The following is a 22,466-nucleotide window of genomic DNA, read 5'->3' as shown; positions in this document are numbered from 1 at the left end:
ACCAACTGCAAATAAATAAATGAATAAATAAATAATGGTGTTCTGTTCTGTTTTTTCCATAGCTGCTGCAGAGCAAGCCTTGATTATCAGGTCCCATGCTGCGTGTCTGGTAAGGATGCAGAAAGCATGTGGTATATATGCATCAGAGCAGTACTGTCTAAATAGTATTTTAATAATAATAATACTTTGTTCAGTAATTTAGTAGCATTAAAAGTTAAGGACAGCTTAGTTTGTATTTAATACAGTTGTATCAAATTCAGTATGCATATGTCAACTGTAGAAGAAACTATGCAGGCCTTAGTCTGTAGCACAAAGCAATGGTGCAATATTCTCAAATAACAGTGAGCATGCATCTATAAACTATAAAAGGAAGGTAGACATGCAGTAGTCTGTAGGACAAAAGAACAGTACAGTAATTGAAAGTAGTCATCAGTTGTGGGTTCTAAACACACACTTCCCAAATATACAATACTGTTAGGGTTCCATCATTATTGGAATGTAGCTTCATACCTCTATACCAGTGGCACAAATGGACTGCTGTAAAACTGCAATCAGTATAACTGGAACACGCATATCTGCAGTAAATGCACACATCAAGGATTGGTGGCTGCAATCTGTACTATAGTGTGACTCTGTTATGAACTGGGTAGTCTTAAAAGCAAGGATGAAACTTGTTAGGAGTTTGCAGTGCTAAAAGTAAAGGTAACAGAACTGAGTTAAATAATTCTGCCAATGCATTGTATGTCACGTATGAAGTTACTAATGTTCTCCCTTTTTTTCTCTCACCCCAACTCTTTTCTCTACTTTTTTTTAATTGTTTATCTTTTGTTTTTCCCACAGCACAGTGGGTAAGCATATCCCATGGGATTCAGCTGCTCCCACTACAGTGGCTACAACAGTGCTGCCCAGCATGTCTGGTGCACAACCTGGTAGGACAGGAACTGTTAGGGATGATGCATAGGATTGTGCACCACACTGCGGGTGCATACCTACATTGGATAGAGCATCTGCTCTCCATCCTTGAACAGAGCACTTATAGAAGACACAGACATCGGGCACTGTAGCCAGTGGTGCAGTGAGGTGACAGTGATGAGAGTCACTGGGTGAGAACTAGATTCTCACTGTCAATCGCCTCAACATGCATGGGACCTGGATTTCCCAATCTCTCCCAAACCATGTTGTTCACCCACCTCTTGTGTTCTTCACTGTCCCTGTCTCTTGTCTTGTTTGCTTTGTCTGTCTGCAATTTCTTCCTCACCTGCCCAACTTACCTCACCTGGACATTCATATATCCCTTCCCCAATATTCCTCTCTGTCAAAAAAAAGAAACAAAACAAAATGGGCACCTGCCCCAAAAAAAAAAAAAAAAATGTCCCATACATAGCTCTCCATTTCACACATGTGTCTTTGTGACACACATGATTTGGTCCAATTCCCAATACAACAGATTGTGTTGTGGTCACTCCTCTCTCTGAAGGTGACAGTCCAAATTGAGCTAAATTATTGCATATATGTACATGTTTTATTCTTGAAGAAATATCTATGGTTCTTTCTGACATCCTTCCAGCACATTCCTTCCTTCGATTTGGAGTCATATATGTGCACAAACACACTCACCCTAAGGCTACTGGATGCACATGCTGTGTAACAAATAGTCTGCACCCCCACAGAGGGCTCAAATGTCTTACACTTAGTACTCACCAACACAAGGGGGTCTCTGCACTAACCCCTGGGTGCTGGCCCCCCTGGTCAGGTTAGATCAGAATTCAGTCTCATTCAAATTCACAATCATACCTGACACCCCCTCAAAGAGCAAAAAAGATGAAACATTTATTCAAAGCAAACTATAGTCTCCTAACTGATGTCATAAATAGTTACAACCCCCCTGCTACCACAGTCAATAATGACTGCTATACAGAATTTTACACAAATGACCTGTATAAATACCTATACAAATGTATAGAGTTTTCGGAATATGAACGGATCAAAACAAGGTCTTCACAGAAAATAAGTCACCCTGGTGGACATCAAGCATAAATAGGTTATACAAGTGGAAGAGAGCAAAGTCTAAGAACAAGAAGAAGTGGCTCAGCAGAGGAAGGACACACTCCACATATTGAACAAGCAAATTAGCTATCTTGTAAAGTCCTATAAAGCCACATACGAACTTAAACTAGCATCCTAAGCTAAAGATAATTAGGAGGCATTATTTAGCTGCATCAGAAATTTAAAAGTGAAGGGCCAGATTTGTGCCATACTAGTAGTGGATGGTACCACTCATACTGACCCTAAGGGCATCACCAACCTGCAACCAGACAGTTTGGGGCAAACTTCAACCCCCCCCCCCATCCTTACCAGATATACCCCAAAGCATACCTGTCACCAGTCCTCTACCTAGCATCTCCAAAGAGCAGTTCATAACTTTTCTTTCCATGACCAAAAACACAGCCTCTTTGGGTCAAGATAACATCCCAGGCTGCTTGCTAAATAGTCTGAAACAAGACGTAGCAGAACCAGTTGACACTCTCTTCAACCATAGTGTAAGTACTGACTTTGTCTCAGCAGAGTGGAACACAGTAACAGTAATTCCCTTGCACAAAATGGGGTCCATCAACCGACCCTGGGGAACTATAGAACCCTAAGTCTAACCAGCCCTATCTGCCAGGCCATGGAGAGAATAATGTTAGACCTTATCATCGAAGACATAGGTGACCTTCAAACACTTATCCCAACACAATTTGTTTTCATTAGGGGTAGATCATGCTTATTAAAACCTGGTGGACTTCTTCAAGAATGTCACCAAAGTCCTGGACGAAGACAAAACACTGCATCCAGCCTATCTTGACTTAGCCAAGGCTTTTGACACAATCCCTCATTCAGGCATCATTGATGAACTCACACAGCAGGGACTTAACCCATATATCACTAGATGGGTAGGCAACTGGATCACTGACAGAACACATATAGTCAAAGATGGGGATTCCACCTCTAGCAGCAGACCAGTTGCCACTGATGTACCACAAGGATTTGTGCTGGATCCCATACTGTTTGGAATGTATTTCTCAGATGTCCAGGGGAAAATAGTTGGCCTGTGGCTTACCATGTTCACCGATAACTGTAAACTGGGTGCAATCACTGAGTCCCCGAACAATGTTGACATACTACAAAAAGGCCTTACACAGACAAATGATTGGTGCCAAAGCCACAGACTCAAAATAAATGCTAAATGGTGCATCATCATCCCTTTTGGCCAAGGTGAAGTCCTTGGACATTACAATATTAACAGTGACCCTCCCCTTACCCGAAACACTGTGGTGAGAGATTTGGGAACACAAGTTGATAGCAACCTTAACTTTGATCACCATGTGTCCACGGTGGTAAGGAAGGGCTTCTATGTTGCACATCTCATAAGTAAGGGCATCACATCCAGAGATAAGGATGTTAATACTCCTCTGTACTCATCCTTCATCACATACCTCTCAAGTGTACCTCATTACGAAGAACGTACCTCATATGGGTCTTAAAAAGTTCATGTTCCTTGAAGTTCCTCAAAGTTCCACATTGAAAGACTCTGTCACACATTCAGTGTTAGGAATTTTTTTAAGTGAAATCCATTGTAAATAGAAGTGAATCATATTAATTCATTAAAAGATCTTCTTTATAAGTAAAACCAGCTTATTTTAACCATCATATGACCTTCCTAGTTGAAGTTGTTAGTAAGCCATTAGTATGTGTTCCACATTTTGCCCATTTGTTCCACATTATGAGGGCTATTGTTCCTCATTTTGGACATGGAAGGTTGAGACCTATGCTTCATCAGACCACTAATAGAGTACAATGCTGCCTTGTGCATGTACTTCACCAGACACCCGCATCAGCTGGAGAGATCTCAGAGGTTTCTCAACAAGACAATTCCGGGCCTGCAACATATGACCTGCATGGACAGACTGAATGTCCTGTCACTGTACTCTGTATCTTATAGGCTGCTGAGAGGCAACTTGTGCCTGGCCTTCAGAGCAGTCTCAGACTGTGGCCTAATGGAAATGCTGCAAATCCACAAGTCACATGGTCCAAGATTCACTCACTCTAGGATTAACCTAGCCTGTGACATTAATAGGACATATAGGAGAGACAGATATGTCTTCCAGAGATTGTCACTCCTCTGGAAAAAACTCCTAATTCACATAAAACAGAGCTCCTCAATGACCCTATTTAATTGTAACTTTGCCAGCTAGATGAGAGATTGTAAATGTATCCCAGGTGTGTCACCCATGTCCTTCTTGGATAAGGGCAGTCAGTGCTGATCATACACTTGCACTGCAAATATAGAACATACAAGTTCAATTTTTTTATTGGAAATTTGCTATGTTCCCACAAGATTGATATTGTTATTGTTTGTGAAACATGGTTAAAGAACAATGACTGGAAGCCAGTTCTGTCAGGGTATAAATGTTTTTACTGTAACAGATATTCTAACAAAAAGTCAGCTGGAGGTGTTATGATAGGGATTAAAGATAGTTATGAGACATGTGATTATTACATGTTCAATGATAACACCAATACTATAGACTGTGTAACTGTGACAATAAAGACAACCCTTGAACATATAACAATTGTTGGAGTGTATAGACTACCAAAGTCTAATGCTGATGACCTAGAAGAATTCATACATTTCTTGCATGAAACACAGGAGGGGAGAATAATATTAGCTGGGGACTTAAATTTACCAGAAACAGAGTGTGATAATATTGATCCAACAATATTAGTAAACAAATTATTCATACTATGCAATCAGGAACAACAATTGCTTCAGATTGTAAAAAAACTACCAGGGAACAGAACCTACTAGACATTGTGTTCCTAAAGAAATTACTGTTACTTCCAGTCAAGTTTTACCGCCGTTGATGTGCAGTGATCATGGGGTTATAAAGGTTAATTTGTTGCTATACAATTCTGCAAAAGTGAAATCTAAACCAGTGCACATAAAGTTAATTACTGATTATATGGAAGCAAGACAGTCACTATGTAAAACTAACTGGAGTGATGTCTTTAGTGGAAAAACTGCAGATGGAATGTAGAAAGTTTTGAAAGAGAAATTGAGTGCAAAAAATTAAAAAAAAAATGTTTAGCATCAGGATCTAGGCATACAATGTCAGGGGTATATATTTCTATAAGAATAAGATACCTGATTAAAATGAGAGACAAAAATATAAGAAATAGAAGACAGGTCAACCTACAATTTTGAATACTGGAATAAACAAGCTGGAAAAACAAATTAAGCATAGTGTGCGACAAGATCAGGAAAAATGTGAAGAAAATTTATATAAAGCTAGTGAGCATATTAAGAAACCTTTTTATAGATACACAAGATGTGGAAGGAGTAAAGACATATAAATTGATAAACTGTGTGTAGATTCTAAAATTTATTCTCAGACACAACAGATTATAGATATATTTACAAAATCTTATGAAAACAGTTTGGCTCCACAAATGGGGTGATAAGTTGTCCTGGTGACATCCAGGTAACCTCAAACACTGGAATCAAATTAGATTATAATGAAAAATAACTGCACAAACTGGAAGCAAACAAAGCACATGGAGTAGACGGCAAGAACTTACAGTACCATTATATCTAATATTCACTAGGTCATATAACTATGGGGAGATTCCTCAAGATTGGAAACATGCGCTTATTAAACCTGTCTTTAAGGAAAAGGGGAGTAGGACAAACCCAGAGTCGTATAGACCCTTAAGTCTACTTTCATGTTGTGGAAAAATAATGGAGAAGGTAATATTGGATAAGTTATTGTTAGAATTGGATAGGTTGGACTTCAGACTATATATCATCATGCATATGTTGAAACTAGATCTATTACCACCTGTAACATGATGTGCTATAACAATATAATAACAGCTATGAATGAAAAATTGTGCTGTGATGTGATTTATATAGATTTAACTTCAGCATTTAACAGAGTCATGCACAAAACACTGATCGATAAATTAGAACAGCTACATATTTATGTACTCTTGATAAGATAGATAGCTGCATGGCTTACAAATTGGATATTGCAAATATCATACATCAACTGGACAGGTGAAATTCTTGGTTACAGTCAATGTGTCCCACAGGGCTCTCTCCTAGTACCTTAATATTAAGATTGTATCTTTCAGACCTATCTTCTTCATCTGAGGTGTTCTACAGTCTGTATGCAGATGACCTGAAACTGGGTAAACTGATTACATGTGCTACAGATAAGGCATGTCTGCAAAATAACTTGACTAAATTGACCATTTGGGCACAGCAGAATAATATGCTGATAAATAAATCAAAAACTAAGCACATGAGATTTAAGAGACATAAACTGAAAGGTGAATATTTAATACAGCACACAGTGATTGAAACTGTAGACTCATTTAAGGACCTGGGTATATGAGTAGATTCAGCTATGAGTTTTTCTAATCGTATCAACCATTTGGTTAATGATTGTTATAGAACTATAGGTTGTATAAAAAGATTTATGAAGTCTAGAAAATCAGAAATTATGAACTCATGTTTTGTTATTTATTTAGACCCAAATGTGAGTACGGGATAACAATATGAAAATCTCATTAGAAAACAACCATGAGTAAACTGGAGAGTACAGCTGAAATACACCAAGGGCATCAATGGATGTGAAAATTTATTATGAAAGACTAAAATATCTGAACTTGTACAATGTCTCATAGATATCTAAGACGAGATTTTATTGAGGCATAGGGGGCATTTAGAGACAACTACCTCTGGGTATGTTTGGGGTTATCAAAAAGTAGAGAATCATCAGACAACCTATGCAGATGATTAAAAGATTCTATAGGAAAGAGAAGTATACAAATGGTTCTCTGAGAGAGCAGCTGATGCATGGAATAGACTGCAAAATTAAAATAAAGCAAGTACTAGTTTAGATGTTTTTAATAACAGCCTGGACACTTATTATGGGAACAAGTATTTTGGTACATTGGCAAGCTAGAAGGGCACTAATGTCTGTGCTTGAAATATTTGTATGTATTTATCACTTATATAATGTTTGATCTGCTCCATCCATTGGCCTTGGTAGATCTCCAGCATGCTGTCTACTTTATAATCACCAGAAATACTACCAGGACCTTCAGGATGAATAGCACCAGTGCCAAAGGTCCTCCTTTTACTTAAGAATCCTCTGCATTTCCTAGTGTGGCCTCCATTTCTACTTTTTCTGTCTAACTGTACCCTCCATAATCTTTACCTCCATGTTTGTTTCTCCTTACATCTAACAGCAATGGCAGCTAAGGGCACTAACTCAACAAGTTTCTAGAACAATAGCCAACCTGTTTAAAAACAACAAAAAAATTTCCTCTGGTTTCTGTTCATCAAACAGCCCCTAGAGCCGTATTGCTATGCATGTGAATTCAGTGTTTACATGTAAGGATTCTAGTTTTATCTACTTACTCCATAAAACAATCAGGTATTGTGTAAAAAGACATATTATTCTGCTTACTGCATCTGTTGTTCAACCTTTCCTTGTCTGCTGTTAGCATGGCTGAAGACGAACGCCCCCCAACGCTCAAGTGTACTCATTATGAACCCTTCTTTCCTGACTATAGATACCATGTAATAATAAGTAAACTAGATAAGATCCACTAACATCTTCCTCTACCTTTACATTTCTTTCCTCTATAACATACTTACCTCTTTGCCCCACTGATTGTTTTCTGCTGCTCAGAGGACAAAGGGGACTGGGCTATACAATGGTCACTCTTGCTACTCCACTCCCCTACCCCTAATCCCCAAACATGCATCCTACTCTACATTTCAACATACCTTATCAAGGGTATCAGAACTTGTCAGAGATTTGGGATGCATGGCTAGGCTTAAAAAGGCCCTTGTGGTCGTTAGCCTAGTAAACACCTATGCACCTATGAAACTATGATCTCACTCCCCTCTGTGTAGTACTTCACATCTGCATACCTGCTCCAGTCCAACTATTGTGCTTCTTCATAGCTTTCCCATCACCTGTTATCACTGCCTCACCTGCTTCCTTTTCTATAATTACTGACATGTCTTCTTCCTACATAACTAAGCCCATCTTGAACATTCTCCTCTGAAAGGAGAGGTCTAGCTCTCCTCTGACCACTGAACTCTGCAGTGAGTCATCAATCTACTACCAGTCTTTCACTTTAACTACTTCTTCAAGCTCTCCATTATGCATTACACTATCTGGCATCTTCTACTATCAAATATACTGATTCTTTCACCATCTATTATTTTATTTATTTTTATTTATTTTATTTATTTTATTTTACATTTGTTGACCGGGATAGTCCGGCTGGATGCATGCCCATTTTCAGCGGAGGCCTGGGGAGAAAAGCTCCAAGGGTAAGCAGATACAGCATTACATAATACCAGCATTACATATTACAAACAGACTATTTACAGAGATTACATAAGTAAGCAAGTTAAACAAGTTTCACAGGTTGCAGTTAATCCTGAGCACAAGTCAGGATTAAATTAAATTACACAGTAAACTGGTTAACAGATTTTTACACATTCTAGAGAGAGTTAGCCAGGCTTGATACATTGACATAGCTAGTTAAGTGAAAAATGTTGTTTGAGTCTAGTTTTAAATTGACCTAAGGTGAAAAATAAGGTAATATCAGCTGGAAGGGAGTTCCAGGATCTACTTACAGAGTTTGCAAAGAGAGAATCACTGGCTGTGTTATTAATTTTGCTAGTCTGAATTAGTAGTTTGTTAGAGGGTCGAGGTGGTCTAGGATTGTTATAGGGGGTGATAATATTTTTAAGTGCAGGAGTATTGTCCGAATTATAGAGGATTTTATAGGCCATAATCAGTTGGTTATACTGGATTAGGCTGGGTAGTTCAAGCCACCCAAGCTGATTTAGATTGATGCAATGATGTGTCCTAAAAGGCAGCCCAGTGGCAAACCTGGCAATATGGTTGTAGCAAATTGAGAGTTTGTTAAGGACAGTCTTGTTTAAATTCGAGAGTAGAGGGAATGCATATAGAAGGGTTGAAAGAAGGTGAGAGCGAGCTGTGGCAATTTTAGCTGGAGGGGTTAGGAAGGCTTTTATTCTGTAAAGTGACCCTAGTTTTTTATTGATGGTTTTGATAGTTTGGTTAACATGTAGGTCAAATTTTAGATTATTGTCTATGATGACACCTAATAGTTTTGTAGATGGGCAGGGGAGATTATTGTGCCATCATTTGATTTTATGGTAAAGGTGAAAGCGGTAGACCTACGTGTTGATGAAAATAACAGCATTTCAGTTTTCTTGGGATTTAGGATCAGACAATGTTCAGAAAGCCAGTTTTCTATTGTACTAAAGGTGGTCTGGGTAGCTGACCGTAACTCTACTGGAGATGTGGCTGAGCAAATCAGAGTAGAGTCATCAGCATATTGGATACAGTTGACTTTTGGGATGACAGTATAAAGGTCGTTAATGAAGATGGAGAACAGCAAGGGCCCTAGTATAGAGCCTTGTGGTATTCCAAGGGTGTTAGGTAGAAGGTTAGAGAGTTTGTTCTGCCAGAGAACAGCCTGCTGTCGACCATTCGGGTAGGATTGAAACCATTGGAGGGCTCCAGTATCTAAATAGAATGTTTGCAGGGTGTGGATTAAAAGTTGGTGATCAACCATATCGAATGCCTTGGAAAAATCCAAGAAGAGGGCTGAGGATATATAATTATTGTTGCGATTATGGTTTATGATGTTGGTAAAGGCTAGGATGGCTGACGTAGTGCTGTGATGAGGACAGAAGCCATGCTGAGTGTCTGCCATAAGGCGATTCTGGATTAGGTGGTGCATGAGTTGTCTTTGAATGCATTTTGGAAAATCAAAGAAGTAGGTGATAACTTGTCTAAAAAAACACCGGCTTGCTGGAATGCGGCAATAAAGGTTCCACAGATCCTCTGATGTTCACCACCTAATATTTAATCCACAATAACACAGCACACAGGTCTACATAAAACGTAACAACATGAAAACATGAAAACGAAGTGTTTAGCGCTTTCATCTGCTTATGGCAGACTTCCTCAGAACAACTCTTGTTTACACATCCTCAGTATTTGAACAGTATTTGGCGCCAAAACCTGTTATAAAATTTTAAGATTTAAAGGCATATACATAATTATATTGCACATCACTTCATACTAAAATTATAGCTTGTACTAGGGATTTAAAATTAAAACCAGTCTTATCCATTTTGTTAAAAACTACTATGATATTAAGTTCTATTATAAAAGCATATATATAAATGAACAACTACATAAAATATATACATTATGAAATATCTCTCTACAAATACTTATACATTGTACTAATAAATAAATAATAAATAATTATATACAATATAAATGCAATACAATACTGTATAATGTATAGATATAATATAAAAATGTAAATTTTTTTTTGAATACATTTTTCCATAATCTTTGCAAGTGGAGAGATTATAGCTATTGGCCTATAATTGGAGAATTCAGTAGAGCTGCCTCCTTTGTGAAGTGGGATTACATAGGATATTTTCCAGATGGTGGGAATTTTAGCTTCTACTATGGTTCGATTGATTTGTATTAAGATGGGGTAAGCAATAGCATCAGCTGATTTTTGTAGGTACTCGGCAGGGAGTTGATCAGCAGAAAGTGTAGTGGGTTTTAATTTTTTGATCAAGGTACGGATAAGTGAAGTGGCGACTGGTTGGAAGCTGAACGCGAGTAGGTTTCTAGGGGTGCTACTTTCAGGACCAGGGGAGCTAGGAGGTAGTTGGCTAGCTAGGGCTTGAATTGTCTCAGTAAAGAATTGGTTAAAACTACCAAAAAACATCTTCAGGGGTTTTATCAATAGTAGCAGCAGGGATTGGGGTTGAAGTTTGTCCAGGATGTAGTAGATTATTTAAACCTGCCCAAAACTTCTGAGGGTTATTTTGATTTACTGTCTGTAAATTACAGTAGTATTGTTTTTTGTCTTGTAAAATTGATTTTTTGGTTTAGTTCCTGGATTGCCTGTATTTAATGTGATATTGAGGGTCTTTAGAAGAACGCCATAAAGCCCATGCTTTGTTTCTAAGGGTAATTTTGAGTTTAGACTCTATAGAAAGCCATGGCGCAGTTTTTGCCGTGGTTCTCTTTGAACGAACAGGTGCATGCAAATCAAGGATCTCAAGGAATTTGTTGTTAAAGTATGCTACTGCTTCCTCTAAGGGGAGGTGTTTTAGAATAGACCAATTACATGAGTTTAGTTCTTGTTGGAATTTGGCAGGGTCAAAGTTTTTATTGTTTCTAACCTTTCTGAGTAAGGGTTGTTGGGAATTAATGGTTTTGTGCTTAATTACATATGTGAGAAGGTGATCACTTAGGCCATTAAGGAGGGTGCCAGAGGTGTACAGTTGGGGGTGACTATTTATGAGTACCCAGTCAAGTATACTTTCTTTTTGGTTGGGTTTACCTATCCTGGTAGGGGTGGATATGATTTGCGTAAATGCATGCAGGTTAATATGGGTGGTTGGGGATTCTGAGTAACAGGTGCCCCAGTCTATGTTAAAGTCTCCAAGTAGTAGGGTTTCTTGGGGGTGGCGACATGATAGCCAGTGCAGGATATCTTCAAATGTAGATATATTGTTACTTGGGGAAATGTACATACAGATGATATTAATGCATTTATTTTTATTAAGTTGCAATTTGGTGGTAAGAACCTCTGAGTTATTAATCTGAGGTGGTAGTATTACATCTATGGTGACATTCAACTCAGATTTCTAGAGTACAGCTACCCCACCCCCCTTCCTCGAAGCACGATCCAGCCTGTGTATGTTGTACCCAGGTGGTAACACTTCATTGTCTTTAGTGTTAGGTTTTAACCAGGTTTCAGATAAACAGAGAATCTCAGGGGAGTGGACATCCAGAAGTGCATGCAATTCATGTACCTAGTTATTAATGCTTCTAATATTGAGATGACAGACTAGGAGAGAGTTAGTTGGCGTATTAATTGTAGGTTTGTAGCTTAGATTGCAAGTAGAGGGGGTATGTGTATCTGAAGTGAGTGGGCCAGGGTTGGGGTGAATATCACCACCAAGTATTAGGTTGAGTCTATACTTGGTGATGAATTTCAGGAATCTGTTTATTAGTTTGTGGTAGTGTTTGGATCTAGAGCTAATGTGCCTGGGGTTGAGATGTTGATAGACTGAACAAGATGTTGGATAGGATCTGGTACTGTAGGTATGGTTGAAGGTGGAAGGATTTACAGCTGGGGTGATAGTATGGCCTTTTGGGACCTGAAATCCCATGAGAAACTGGTTTTCCTACAAGGTAAGGAGGTATGGTGTGAACAAAAGGGGTAGGAAAGAGGTGGATATCATTATCTGTGATTCAGCTAGTGAGTTAAGGAACTGTTTTACCTGGTGATGCAACACCAGATGATAGAGTGGTGAGGTAAAGGTAATGGAAGGGGGATGGCAGAATGCCAGATGAAAGCTAATAGGTGCTATTAAAATGTAGGTAGTAGAATGGAGTGGGTGGAATTATCCCAGATGAAAGCAGATAGGATCTAGAAAGTGGGGGAGTGGCTATAGTACTATAAATTTAGAGGTACTGGGGGTGGGAGGGAATTGGGGGCAGGGAGGGGAGCAAAGAGAGCCGAGCGTAGCGAGGGCGAACATAGCGGGGCTATTGCAGTTTACAAGGTGTCCTAAAGCTATAAGGTAAGTATTACAGCTCTTAATGTAAGAGTCAATTTACTTCAGTTACAGGGGAAGTAGGCAACCACTCAAGTAGAAACAAAGAGCCCTATGGCTGACCAATATGGTGACCTGCTTAATTACAAAGCACTGTAAAGTGAAAGCTTAACAAATGCTCTTTGTGTGTGCAACCTACTCTGTTTAAATGTTGAGAGAAACTGACTGCAGTCCTGTAGACACCGTTTTGTAGGGAACTGTAGAGTTCAACTAGGAAAAGAGAAAAGCAGAAATTCTAGGTTTAGCATGAAGGCAAAAACAGGCAGTTATTATATAATGCATTCAGAAAGTTTGGTGGGGGGGGTAAAGTAGCATACTTCAGAATGAACTAAGATTTATAGCTAAGAAACCTAAGCAAGAGAGCAATGCAGTAAATAAACACTTGCCAGATTTTAAAGATATACCAGAAAAACTAAATCAATTATTCACAATTGTACAACTGGAAAATTGCCAGTAAAAGCATCTCAGGTATAGCTAGCCCAAGTTATTCAAGTCATAAAAGCACTTCTTCAATGTGTGTGTGCAATTTAAACATTAAAAAACACATGCAACAAGGAGGAGCTCTGATTATACACTTTCTCTAGGTACAAGTTCAGTTTAAACACAAATATTACCACAGAAATTCAGTAAAGTCACTAGCTACTTATAGAGCCTCTGAAAAAAAAAACAGAGCAGTCTGTGCAGAATCAGAATTTAGCAGCAGGTCATTCAGTTACACAAAAAACAGTAAAAGATCCATACAATGAAGAAACTTACACTAAGACACACCAGGTCAGCCAAGGGGGGAAGAGAGAGGGAAATCCTAAGCACCTAGATTTGAAAATGATGCCCATACTGAATTGTAGCAGTTTAACCTGTTTGAGGAAAGAGGGGGGTGGGGGAAAAGAGAAGGCAGTAGGAGTGGTTACAGGGAATACCCTGATTGACTCAAGACACCACACTAGAGATAAGTTGAATGTAAGGGCCTAAAATCTGCACTCAACACTGTGTTATTTGCACTCAGTACTTTAATTTTAATGTTACCTGCACTCAACACTATAATTTCACTTATGTTTATCAGGAAAGACAGACCAACAGTACACAATTTTGGGAATTTTTACAAGGGTTACTTGTTCAAATGTCAGGCTGTTGCAGTTTACAAGGTTTCCTAAGGTGTCCTAAAGCTATAAGGTAAGTATTACAGCTCTTAATGTAAGAGTCAATTTACTTCGGTTACAGGGGAAGGAGGCAACCACTCAAGTAGAAACAAAGAGCCCTATGGCTGAACAATATGGTGACCTGCTTAATTACAAAGCACTGTATGTGAAAGCTTAACAAATGCTTTTTGTGTGTGCAACCTATTCTGTTTAAATGTTGAGAGAAACTGATTGCAGTCCTGTAGACACTGTTTTGTAGGGAACTGTAGAGTTCAACTAGGAAAAGAGAAAAGCAGAGATTCTAGGGTAAGCATGAAGGCAACAACAAGCAGTTATTATATAATAATGCATTCGGAAAGGTTTGGTGGGGGGGTAAAGTAGCATACTTCAGAATTAACTAAGATTTATAGCTAAGAAACTTAAGCAAGAGAGCAATGCAGTAAATAAACACTTGCCAGATTTTAAAGATATACCAGAAAAACTAAATCAATTATTCACAATTGTATAACTGGAAAATTGCCAGTAAAAGCACTTCAGATATAGCTAGCCCAAGTTATTCAAGTCATAAAAGCACTTCTTCAATGTGTGTGTGCAATTTAAACATTAAACAACACATGCAGTAAGGAGGAGCTCTGATTATACACTTTCTCTAGGTACAGGTTCAGTTTAAACACAAATATTACCACAGAAATTCAGTAAAGTCACTAGCTACTTATAGAGCCTCTGAAAAAAAATAGAGCAGTCTGTGCAGAATCAGAATTTAGCAGCAGGTCATTCAGTTGCACAAAAAACAGTAAAAGATCCATACAATGAAGAAACGTACATTAAATCACACCAGGTCAGCCAAGGGGGGAAGAGAGAGGGAAATCCTAAGCACCTAGATTTGAAAATGATGTCTGTACTGAATTGTAGCAGTTTAACCTGTTTGAGGAAAGAGGGGGGTGGGGGAAAAGAGAAGGCAGTAGGAGTGGTTACAGGGAATACCCTGATTGACTCAAGACACCACACCAGATATAAGTTGAATGTAAGTGCCTAAAATCTGCACTCAGCACTGTGTTATTTGCACTCAGTACTTTAATTTTAATGTTACTTGCACTCAGCACTGTAATTCCACTTATGTTTAGCAGGAAAGACAGACCAACATTATACAATTTTGGGAATTTTTACAAGGGTTACTTGTCCAAATGTCAGGCTGTTGCAGTTTACAAGGTTTCCTAAGGTGTCCTGAAGCTATAAGGTAAGTATTACAGCTCTTAATGTAAGAGTCAATTTACTTCAGTTACAGGGGAAGGAGGCAACCACTCAAGTAGAAGCAAAGAGCCCTATGGCTGACCAATATGGTGACCTGCTTAATTACAAAGCACTGTAAGTGAAAGCTTAACAAATGCTTTTTGTGTGTGCAACCTACTCTGTTTAAATGTTGAGAGAAACTGATTGCAGTACTGTAGACACCGTTTTCTAGGGAACTGTAGAGTTCAATCTATTTAAATGGTGAGAGAAACTGATTGCAGTCCTGTAGACACCGTTTTGTAGGGAACTGTAGAGTTCAATCTGTTTAAATGTTGAGAGAAACTGATTGCAGTCCTGTAGACACCATTTTGTAGGGAACTGTAGAGTTCAATCTGTTTAAATGTTGAGAGAAACTGATTGCAGTCCTGTAGACACCATTTTGTAGGGAACTGTAGAGTTCAAACTAAGTAACACTTAGTCAGCCAAGGGGGGAAGAGAGAGGGAAATCCTAAGCACCTAGATTTGAATATTCCCATACACTTGTCCTTATATCACATCCCACTTCCCCTCCTAACTTCCATTTATCTTTCCTGACCCCACTGGCTATTTCAGTTACATATCTCTATGCCTGTACTAGACCTTGTACAGCCACCTTTTTAAACACTCATCCATCACAGCATTACCTCTGCAAAACAAGCTTTGCACCAAAACAAAAGTAGAACTGAAGGAACTGCTCCCCTATAGCCTCTCACCCACCAGATTCCAGTTCTGTAAAGACTTATACCCTAAACATTGCCCATCCTCACTGCCCAGTTACAACTCTATCACCTCTCCTTCTCAATCTCTCATTCTACAACCCCCACCCATTACCCACACATGACTAAAAGCCTCCATATTAATATAAGAAACATTACAAGTAAAAGAAATGACCTTCATACTTGGCTAACCATGCACTCGCCAAATATTCTTACCATCGCTGAAATATGTGTTAAACCAGAAATTTACGATGCAAAAAATACTCCCTGGCTATATAATCTTTAGACTGGATTGTATGGCAAAGAAGGGATGAGGTATTGCTATAATGTTCGTTAACACAGTTGAACTCTCTCTCTACCTTGACAACCCTCTGCCTTTAGCAACATTGAAACCCATGTATCCCTCATCAAACTAAATACATAGAAAAAAGACTATATATTGTTGGCTTACACATCCCACCAGCAGACAACATCTCCACTAGAGAAGATATCCTTTCCTAGATAGCATCAAACATCCCATATGAAACAATGATTTTTGAAGACTCAGACCTGAATGGCTATCACATCTGATTACAGCCCCTCTCTAGTATCACTAAATCTAACTGGCTTCATTCAGAGTATCCAAACCCCAGCTAGGTTCAACAAGCCTAATAATAAACAATCCATACCGGACTGGCCACTGACTTCCAATCCAGACAAAATCTCAGTATCAGGAACCTTACCCAACACAATTTGTGGGCATGTCCCCAGCTTTACAATTAGAAGTAATTTCCATGTATACAGAAAACGTATTTTTATTGAGGCATGCAATATGACTGACTGTAATGCTGAAACATTCTAAAATAAGTTAAAATCATTCATTTGGACAATGCTATACATTATCTCTTGGTTTCAAAGTTACCTTTTTTAACATACTGAACAATCAGGCTTCTATTAGAAGAAAGAGGATTGAACAAAACACTGCACCCTGATTATAATTTCAAACCAAACACTCATGCATAAAAGGGATAAGGCATAGCAAACCTAGACACAAAAGCAAACTCAAAAATACCTAAAAAAGTAGATACCTTCCAAATTTTATTAAAAATAAAGTCAAAACAGATGCACTCAGATGCTACTTTAACTCACAAAGCTTTGACCAGAAAAAAATTTCTAGTTTAGTTTCACATAAAAAAACTTATAATCCCGTTTACATTTCTCTAGCTCAACCCATGCCCAGCTATACAATTAAAAATCATTGTCACACTATTTAACTCTAACTTCACAAGCCCCATTAACTCATTGCACAATAAAAATAACAGTAAGAATAATAACAATAACAATAATGCACCATACTGTAGTTGCCAACTCAGCAATAATCCTAGTGCCTTTTTCCTCGGCTCTATCCCATCTTCTACAGTAATGATATAATTCCTCAAACTAAAACCCACCAATTTACTCATAGGCAACTTATCAGAAATCTATGTGAAAATTACTAATGATGCAATAACTTATCTATTCTCATAAATGCATCTTTTTAAGCAGCCTATATCCCCATTCTTTGTAAGAAATCATGCATTCTACCTATTCACAAAGGCAGTAACAGTACTGGACTTTTTAACTATAGGCTCATAGCCATAGTCCTCTATCCCCTTATTTAAAATCCTAGAAAAGGGTATCCACAAATAAGCACTCAAAAATATCCTTTTTTTTTATTTAACATTTGTTGACAGGGAATGTCCGACTAGGTTCCACAGAGCCTGTTTTCAGCAGAGGCCTGGGGAGAAATGCTCCAGATGCATGTCTTTGGAATGTGGGAGGAAACCGGAGTACCCGGAGGAAACCCACGTGAACACAGGGAGAACATGCAAACTCCACACAGAAGGCACCCCAGCCGAGAATCGAACTGGAGAACCTCTTGCTGTGAGGCAACAATGTTAACTGCTGCACCACTGTGCCACCCATTCGATAATGTTTTCTCTCCTACACAGTATAGCTTCAGACCAAGCCTCGCCATTACAACTGTGCTGATCAACTTCATAAATACCATCAATCAAAAATGCAACACAGAATGCTGTATCTGCACTGTTCTTACATTTGTCAAAAACTTTGAGACTCCCATAATAAGCTACTGCATATACTGGCATCCTTAGGTTTATCCTGTTGTGCTATTAATTAGTGTTAAAGGTAACTATCAGGCAGATCATAAGCAGTAAATAGTCAATCAAGCTACTCAACCTTACTACAGTTTCTGTACTTGTTCTCTATGGATCAATATTTGGGCCCATCTTGTTTAACGTATTCATTAATGACTTAAACACTGCTTCAAAACATGCAAACGCACTCCAGTATGTTTATGATTCCACTCTTTTATGTCCAAAACTCCACTCAACTTCAACAAGTCTCACATGATTCTTTCACCTCCACTGAAACCTGACTAGCAAAATCAGACTTCATCAAAAATCCAAAGAAGACAAAAATACTCCATTTCACACCTAAGAAAAATATTGACTATAAAACCAACTTCAAAATCACCTTCTCCAACAAAAATAATAACTGAAGTATCATCACTGCATTACCCTTAAACACCTGACTGGCTAGAACCACCTCTCTACCTCATTTTATCTTAGTTACAAATAGCACATAGACTATTGCATCAGCCTGAAAGATGTCCTGCCTTTAAGCCAGGGGTCTCAAACTCAAATGAGCAAGAAGGCCGCAGATAATGCCAAAGATTTTTTGGTGAGCCACAGGTTCAAGGCATCCACAAACTACAGCTGCCCACAGCCACCCCTTCAGTAGTTTGTGCAAGTATGCACAAGCATTTAACTGACACACAAATTGATTATTTCCCCTGGTAACCCCTCCAATAGCTTGTCTAAGTATACTCAAGCATTGAAATAGCACAAAATAAATTATTTTGCCCAGCAATCACTTCAGGAGTTTGTCCAAGCATGCACAAGCACCAAAATGAAATGTTTCTCCAAGCGATCTCTTCAATAGTATGTGCAAGCATGCACAAGCACCAAAATGAAATGTTTCTCCAAGCGATCTCTTCAGTAGTATGTGCAAGCATGCACAAGCACCAAAACGAAACATTTCCCCAAATGATCACTTCAGCAGTTTGTCCAAGTATGCACAAACACCCAAATGAAACATCCCCACTGATCCTTTCAGCAGTGTGTCCAAGTATGTACAAGCACCAAAATGAAACACTTCCTACACTTCCAATACTAATCCCTTCAGCAGTAGGTCCAAGCACCAAAATGAAAGATTCCCCCGATGATTATTTCAGTAGTATGTCCAACTATGTCTAAGTATGTACAAGCACATCACTGACTCCAAATTAAACATTTACCCCTATGAGCCCCTTCAGTAGTCTGCCCATGTATGTACAAGCATATCTCTAACACCAAATGAAAAGTTTGCCCCAACAAACCTTTCAGTAGTCTGCCCATGTATGCACAGGCACTATGCTGACCCCCAAAGAAACATTTCCTCAAGTGCTCCCTTCAGTAATATGTCCAAGTATTCACAAGTATTAAAATGTAACACTTCCCCTACTGATCTCTTCATCAGTATGTCTAAGTATGCACAAGCATGAAAATGAAAAGTCCCCCCACTGATCCCTTCAGCAATATGTTCAGATATGCACATGCACCAAAATGAAACACTTCCCTCACCAATCCCTTTGACCAATAAGTCCAGTTATGCACCAAGACCAAAATGAAACATCACCAGACCAATCCCTTCAGCAGTTTGTCCAAGTATTCACAAGCATCAAAATGGAACACTTCCCTTACTGATCCCTTCATCAGTATGTCTAAGTATACACAAACATGAAAATGAAACATTCCAAATCAAGCAAAAACTTTGCAGTGTAGCAGCTGTGAAGCTGTGAAGTTCACGCCTTGAAATATGTTCTGCACCTGGTTCACTACTAAAAATCATACTGTAAAATGCATACTACAAAATAATAAAATAGAAGGTAGTCCACAGCTGAGTTAAAAATAGAATATCCTTTATTGAATCACACAATCAAGTGATCCTAGTTAAGTATAATGAAAAGCATTAAAGACATTTATTATTTACATATAATCAGGTTATTTGGATCAAGGGAGTGGTTACAGAGGGTGTTTCTGTTAAGAGCAATAAAAGCATTAAACTCATTCCTTTAACCAAGAACCCCTTCCCCCTTAACACCATAGTGTAAACTGAGACTGTGCTACCTTAGAACTGAAACAAAAAAGCTAGAGACAAATTAAAATATATAATATAAGAACAGCTTATACTAAGCCGTGGTGGTGCACCAGTAGCGTTGTTGCCTCACAGCAAGAGGTTCTCCCATTCGATTCTTGGCTGGAGCACCTTCAGTGTGGAGTCTGCATGTCCTCCCCGAGGTTGAGTGGCGTTCAAAAGACATGCGTGAATGGGTGTGCCTTCGTTGAAGGTTGGGCACTGGGCTGGCACCTCAGCACCGTAAAAATCTACTGCCAATCATTAGCGGAGCAGAGTTCTGCTGTGGCGACCCCTAACTGGGAAAAGCCGGAAGAAGAATATAAGAACAGCTTATTAAGGCTAACCTACTAATCCGAACTTTATTAAGAAACCAAATCACTAATAAAATGACTAACTAATTAACTAACAAAAAGATCTATCACTAGACATCTATCAGAAAAAATATTAACTACTAAACTGAAACAGTTTTAACAAAGATCGATTTCGTACAAAATAAATACTTCATCACGTTTGTGTGTAAAAACATATAATAATATTAATGAACATGTGTATAAATCTACAAGTGAATACTTAAGCAGGCTGAAAACCATAACTGTAATTGCTAAAGTGGAAATACAGTGAAAAATGCTAAAAATAAAGCATTAAGGCCCTGGGAAGCTGTTTGTGTGTGTGGCATCTAACTAAGAAAGCATTTAGTTTAAATGAGTAATAGTATCAGAAAACAGCACCAATGTCAGTTATTTTCATTGTAAAATATTTACAATGTTTGATATTTTTTAATAACAATATTAGCATGTATAATATTAGCATGTAATGTCAGCATCAATCAGTCTGTTATCATACTTTTAATAGTCTTTTAAATAGTGGGGCAGTTTTCTGAGTTCTAGTATGCTTTTTATGGAGCAATAATAATTAAGCCCCAGTTGTCTAAAAGAGTTCAGTTCGGCTGCCACAGTAGTTGACATTTTTCTAAAAGATTAGGGATGTCTCCTTCCAGTTCCAAAAGGTCCACATGATCAATAATTTGAAATTTAAAGCAATTGTATCTTTTGTGGAGCCGCAGGTGCTGAGCCAGTACATTATTCTTGCACTTAGCTCTAATTCCAGAAAGATGGCCAATAATCTTTCTTTTAAGTCTGTTGAGCATTTTCCCCACATAAAATACTTCACAGTCATTGCAGCTTACTTTGTAAACCACCTGGCTTGAGTTATAGTCCCCTCCTGTCTATGTTTTAATCAGTTTCTTTAAATAAGAGCAAAAAAAATGTCTCCCTCTTCTATGTGCTGACAAAAAGGACAGTTTGTTCCACACCTATTGGTGTATGTATATTTCAAGGAGTGAACTTCACACTCTCCACACTGAAAGGTTTCTGCTTGGTTTGTTTTTGACCCAGTGTAGGTTGCATACTGGATTTTCTGAGACTTTGAGGTATACCGCAGATTTTTCTTTTTGAAAATGAAACATTCCCCCACTGATCCCTTCAGCAGTATGTTAAATATGCACAACCACCAAAATGAAACACTTCCACTACTGATCCTTTCATCAGTATGTCTAAGTATGCACAAACATGAAAATGAAACATATCCCCAGCAATCCCTTCAGCAGTTTGTCCAAGTATGGGTAAACACCCAAAAGAAACATACCATTCCTAGATTCTCCACTTGTGTATGGACAAAAAAATCTCTAGCAAATGTGCCTAATTCAATGGAAAGATACAACTGGAGGAGGATTGTAAAAAAAAATGTTACTTCAACCTCCAATCACATCTCCAGATCTCCAGTGTATTAGGCACTTTTAGTGAAAGGATTTGTCTAGAAAATATAGTTAGTCCTATACTCTCCTCTTCCATGCATATCCTGTTTCTCTTTAAATAAGCTCTACTCTTTAACACTACCCATCAGCATACTACCACTGTTATTCACTCCATCCATCTGTTTTTCCCTCAAACTGCAAACAAAGAAATTCTTATGTAACTCAATAACACTTCGCAGTTATATAGGATCAATAAAAGTGCTCTTAGGTCATGCCGCTCAACCCAATAATGTAAGAAATCTGGAAAAAAACTGATACAATGGGGGGGAAAGGCCCAAAATAGGGACACATTTTAAATATTTTAAATATTGTTCTTATAAACTTAGAAAGTTGCTAAAATAACAGGATTTGTGTTAGCATGCATTTTCTGAAGGATATGAAGTCTGAAACTCAAATATATGTCATTATTTAGTGGCATTAATCCTTAGATCATCCCAGTGATTTGTTAAAAAAATAAAAATTTAAGAGGAACAGACCAAAACTATGAAGCAAAAATATGGACATTCTGAAAATGTGTACAGTTGAGAGGTACGAAAGTCTGTTGTTTCGCCCAT

This window comes from Protopterus annectens, chromosome 3.part0, assembly GCF_019279795.1.
Source record: "Protopterus annectens isolate FY-2018-M chromosome 3.part0, PAN1.0, whole genome shotgun sequence".
Taxonomy (NCBI): Eukaryota; Metazoa; Chordata; order Ceratodontiformes; family Protopteridae; genus Protopterus; species Protopterus annectens.
This window is presented reverse-complemented; position numbering follows the sequence as displayed.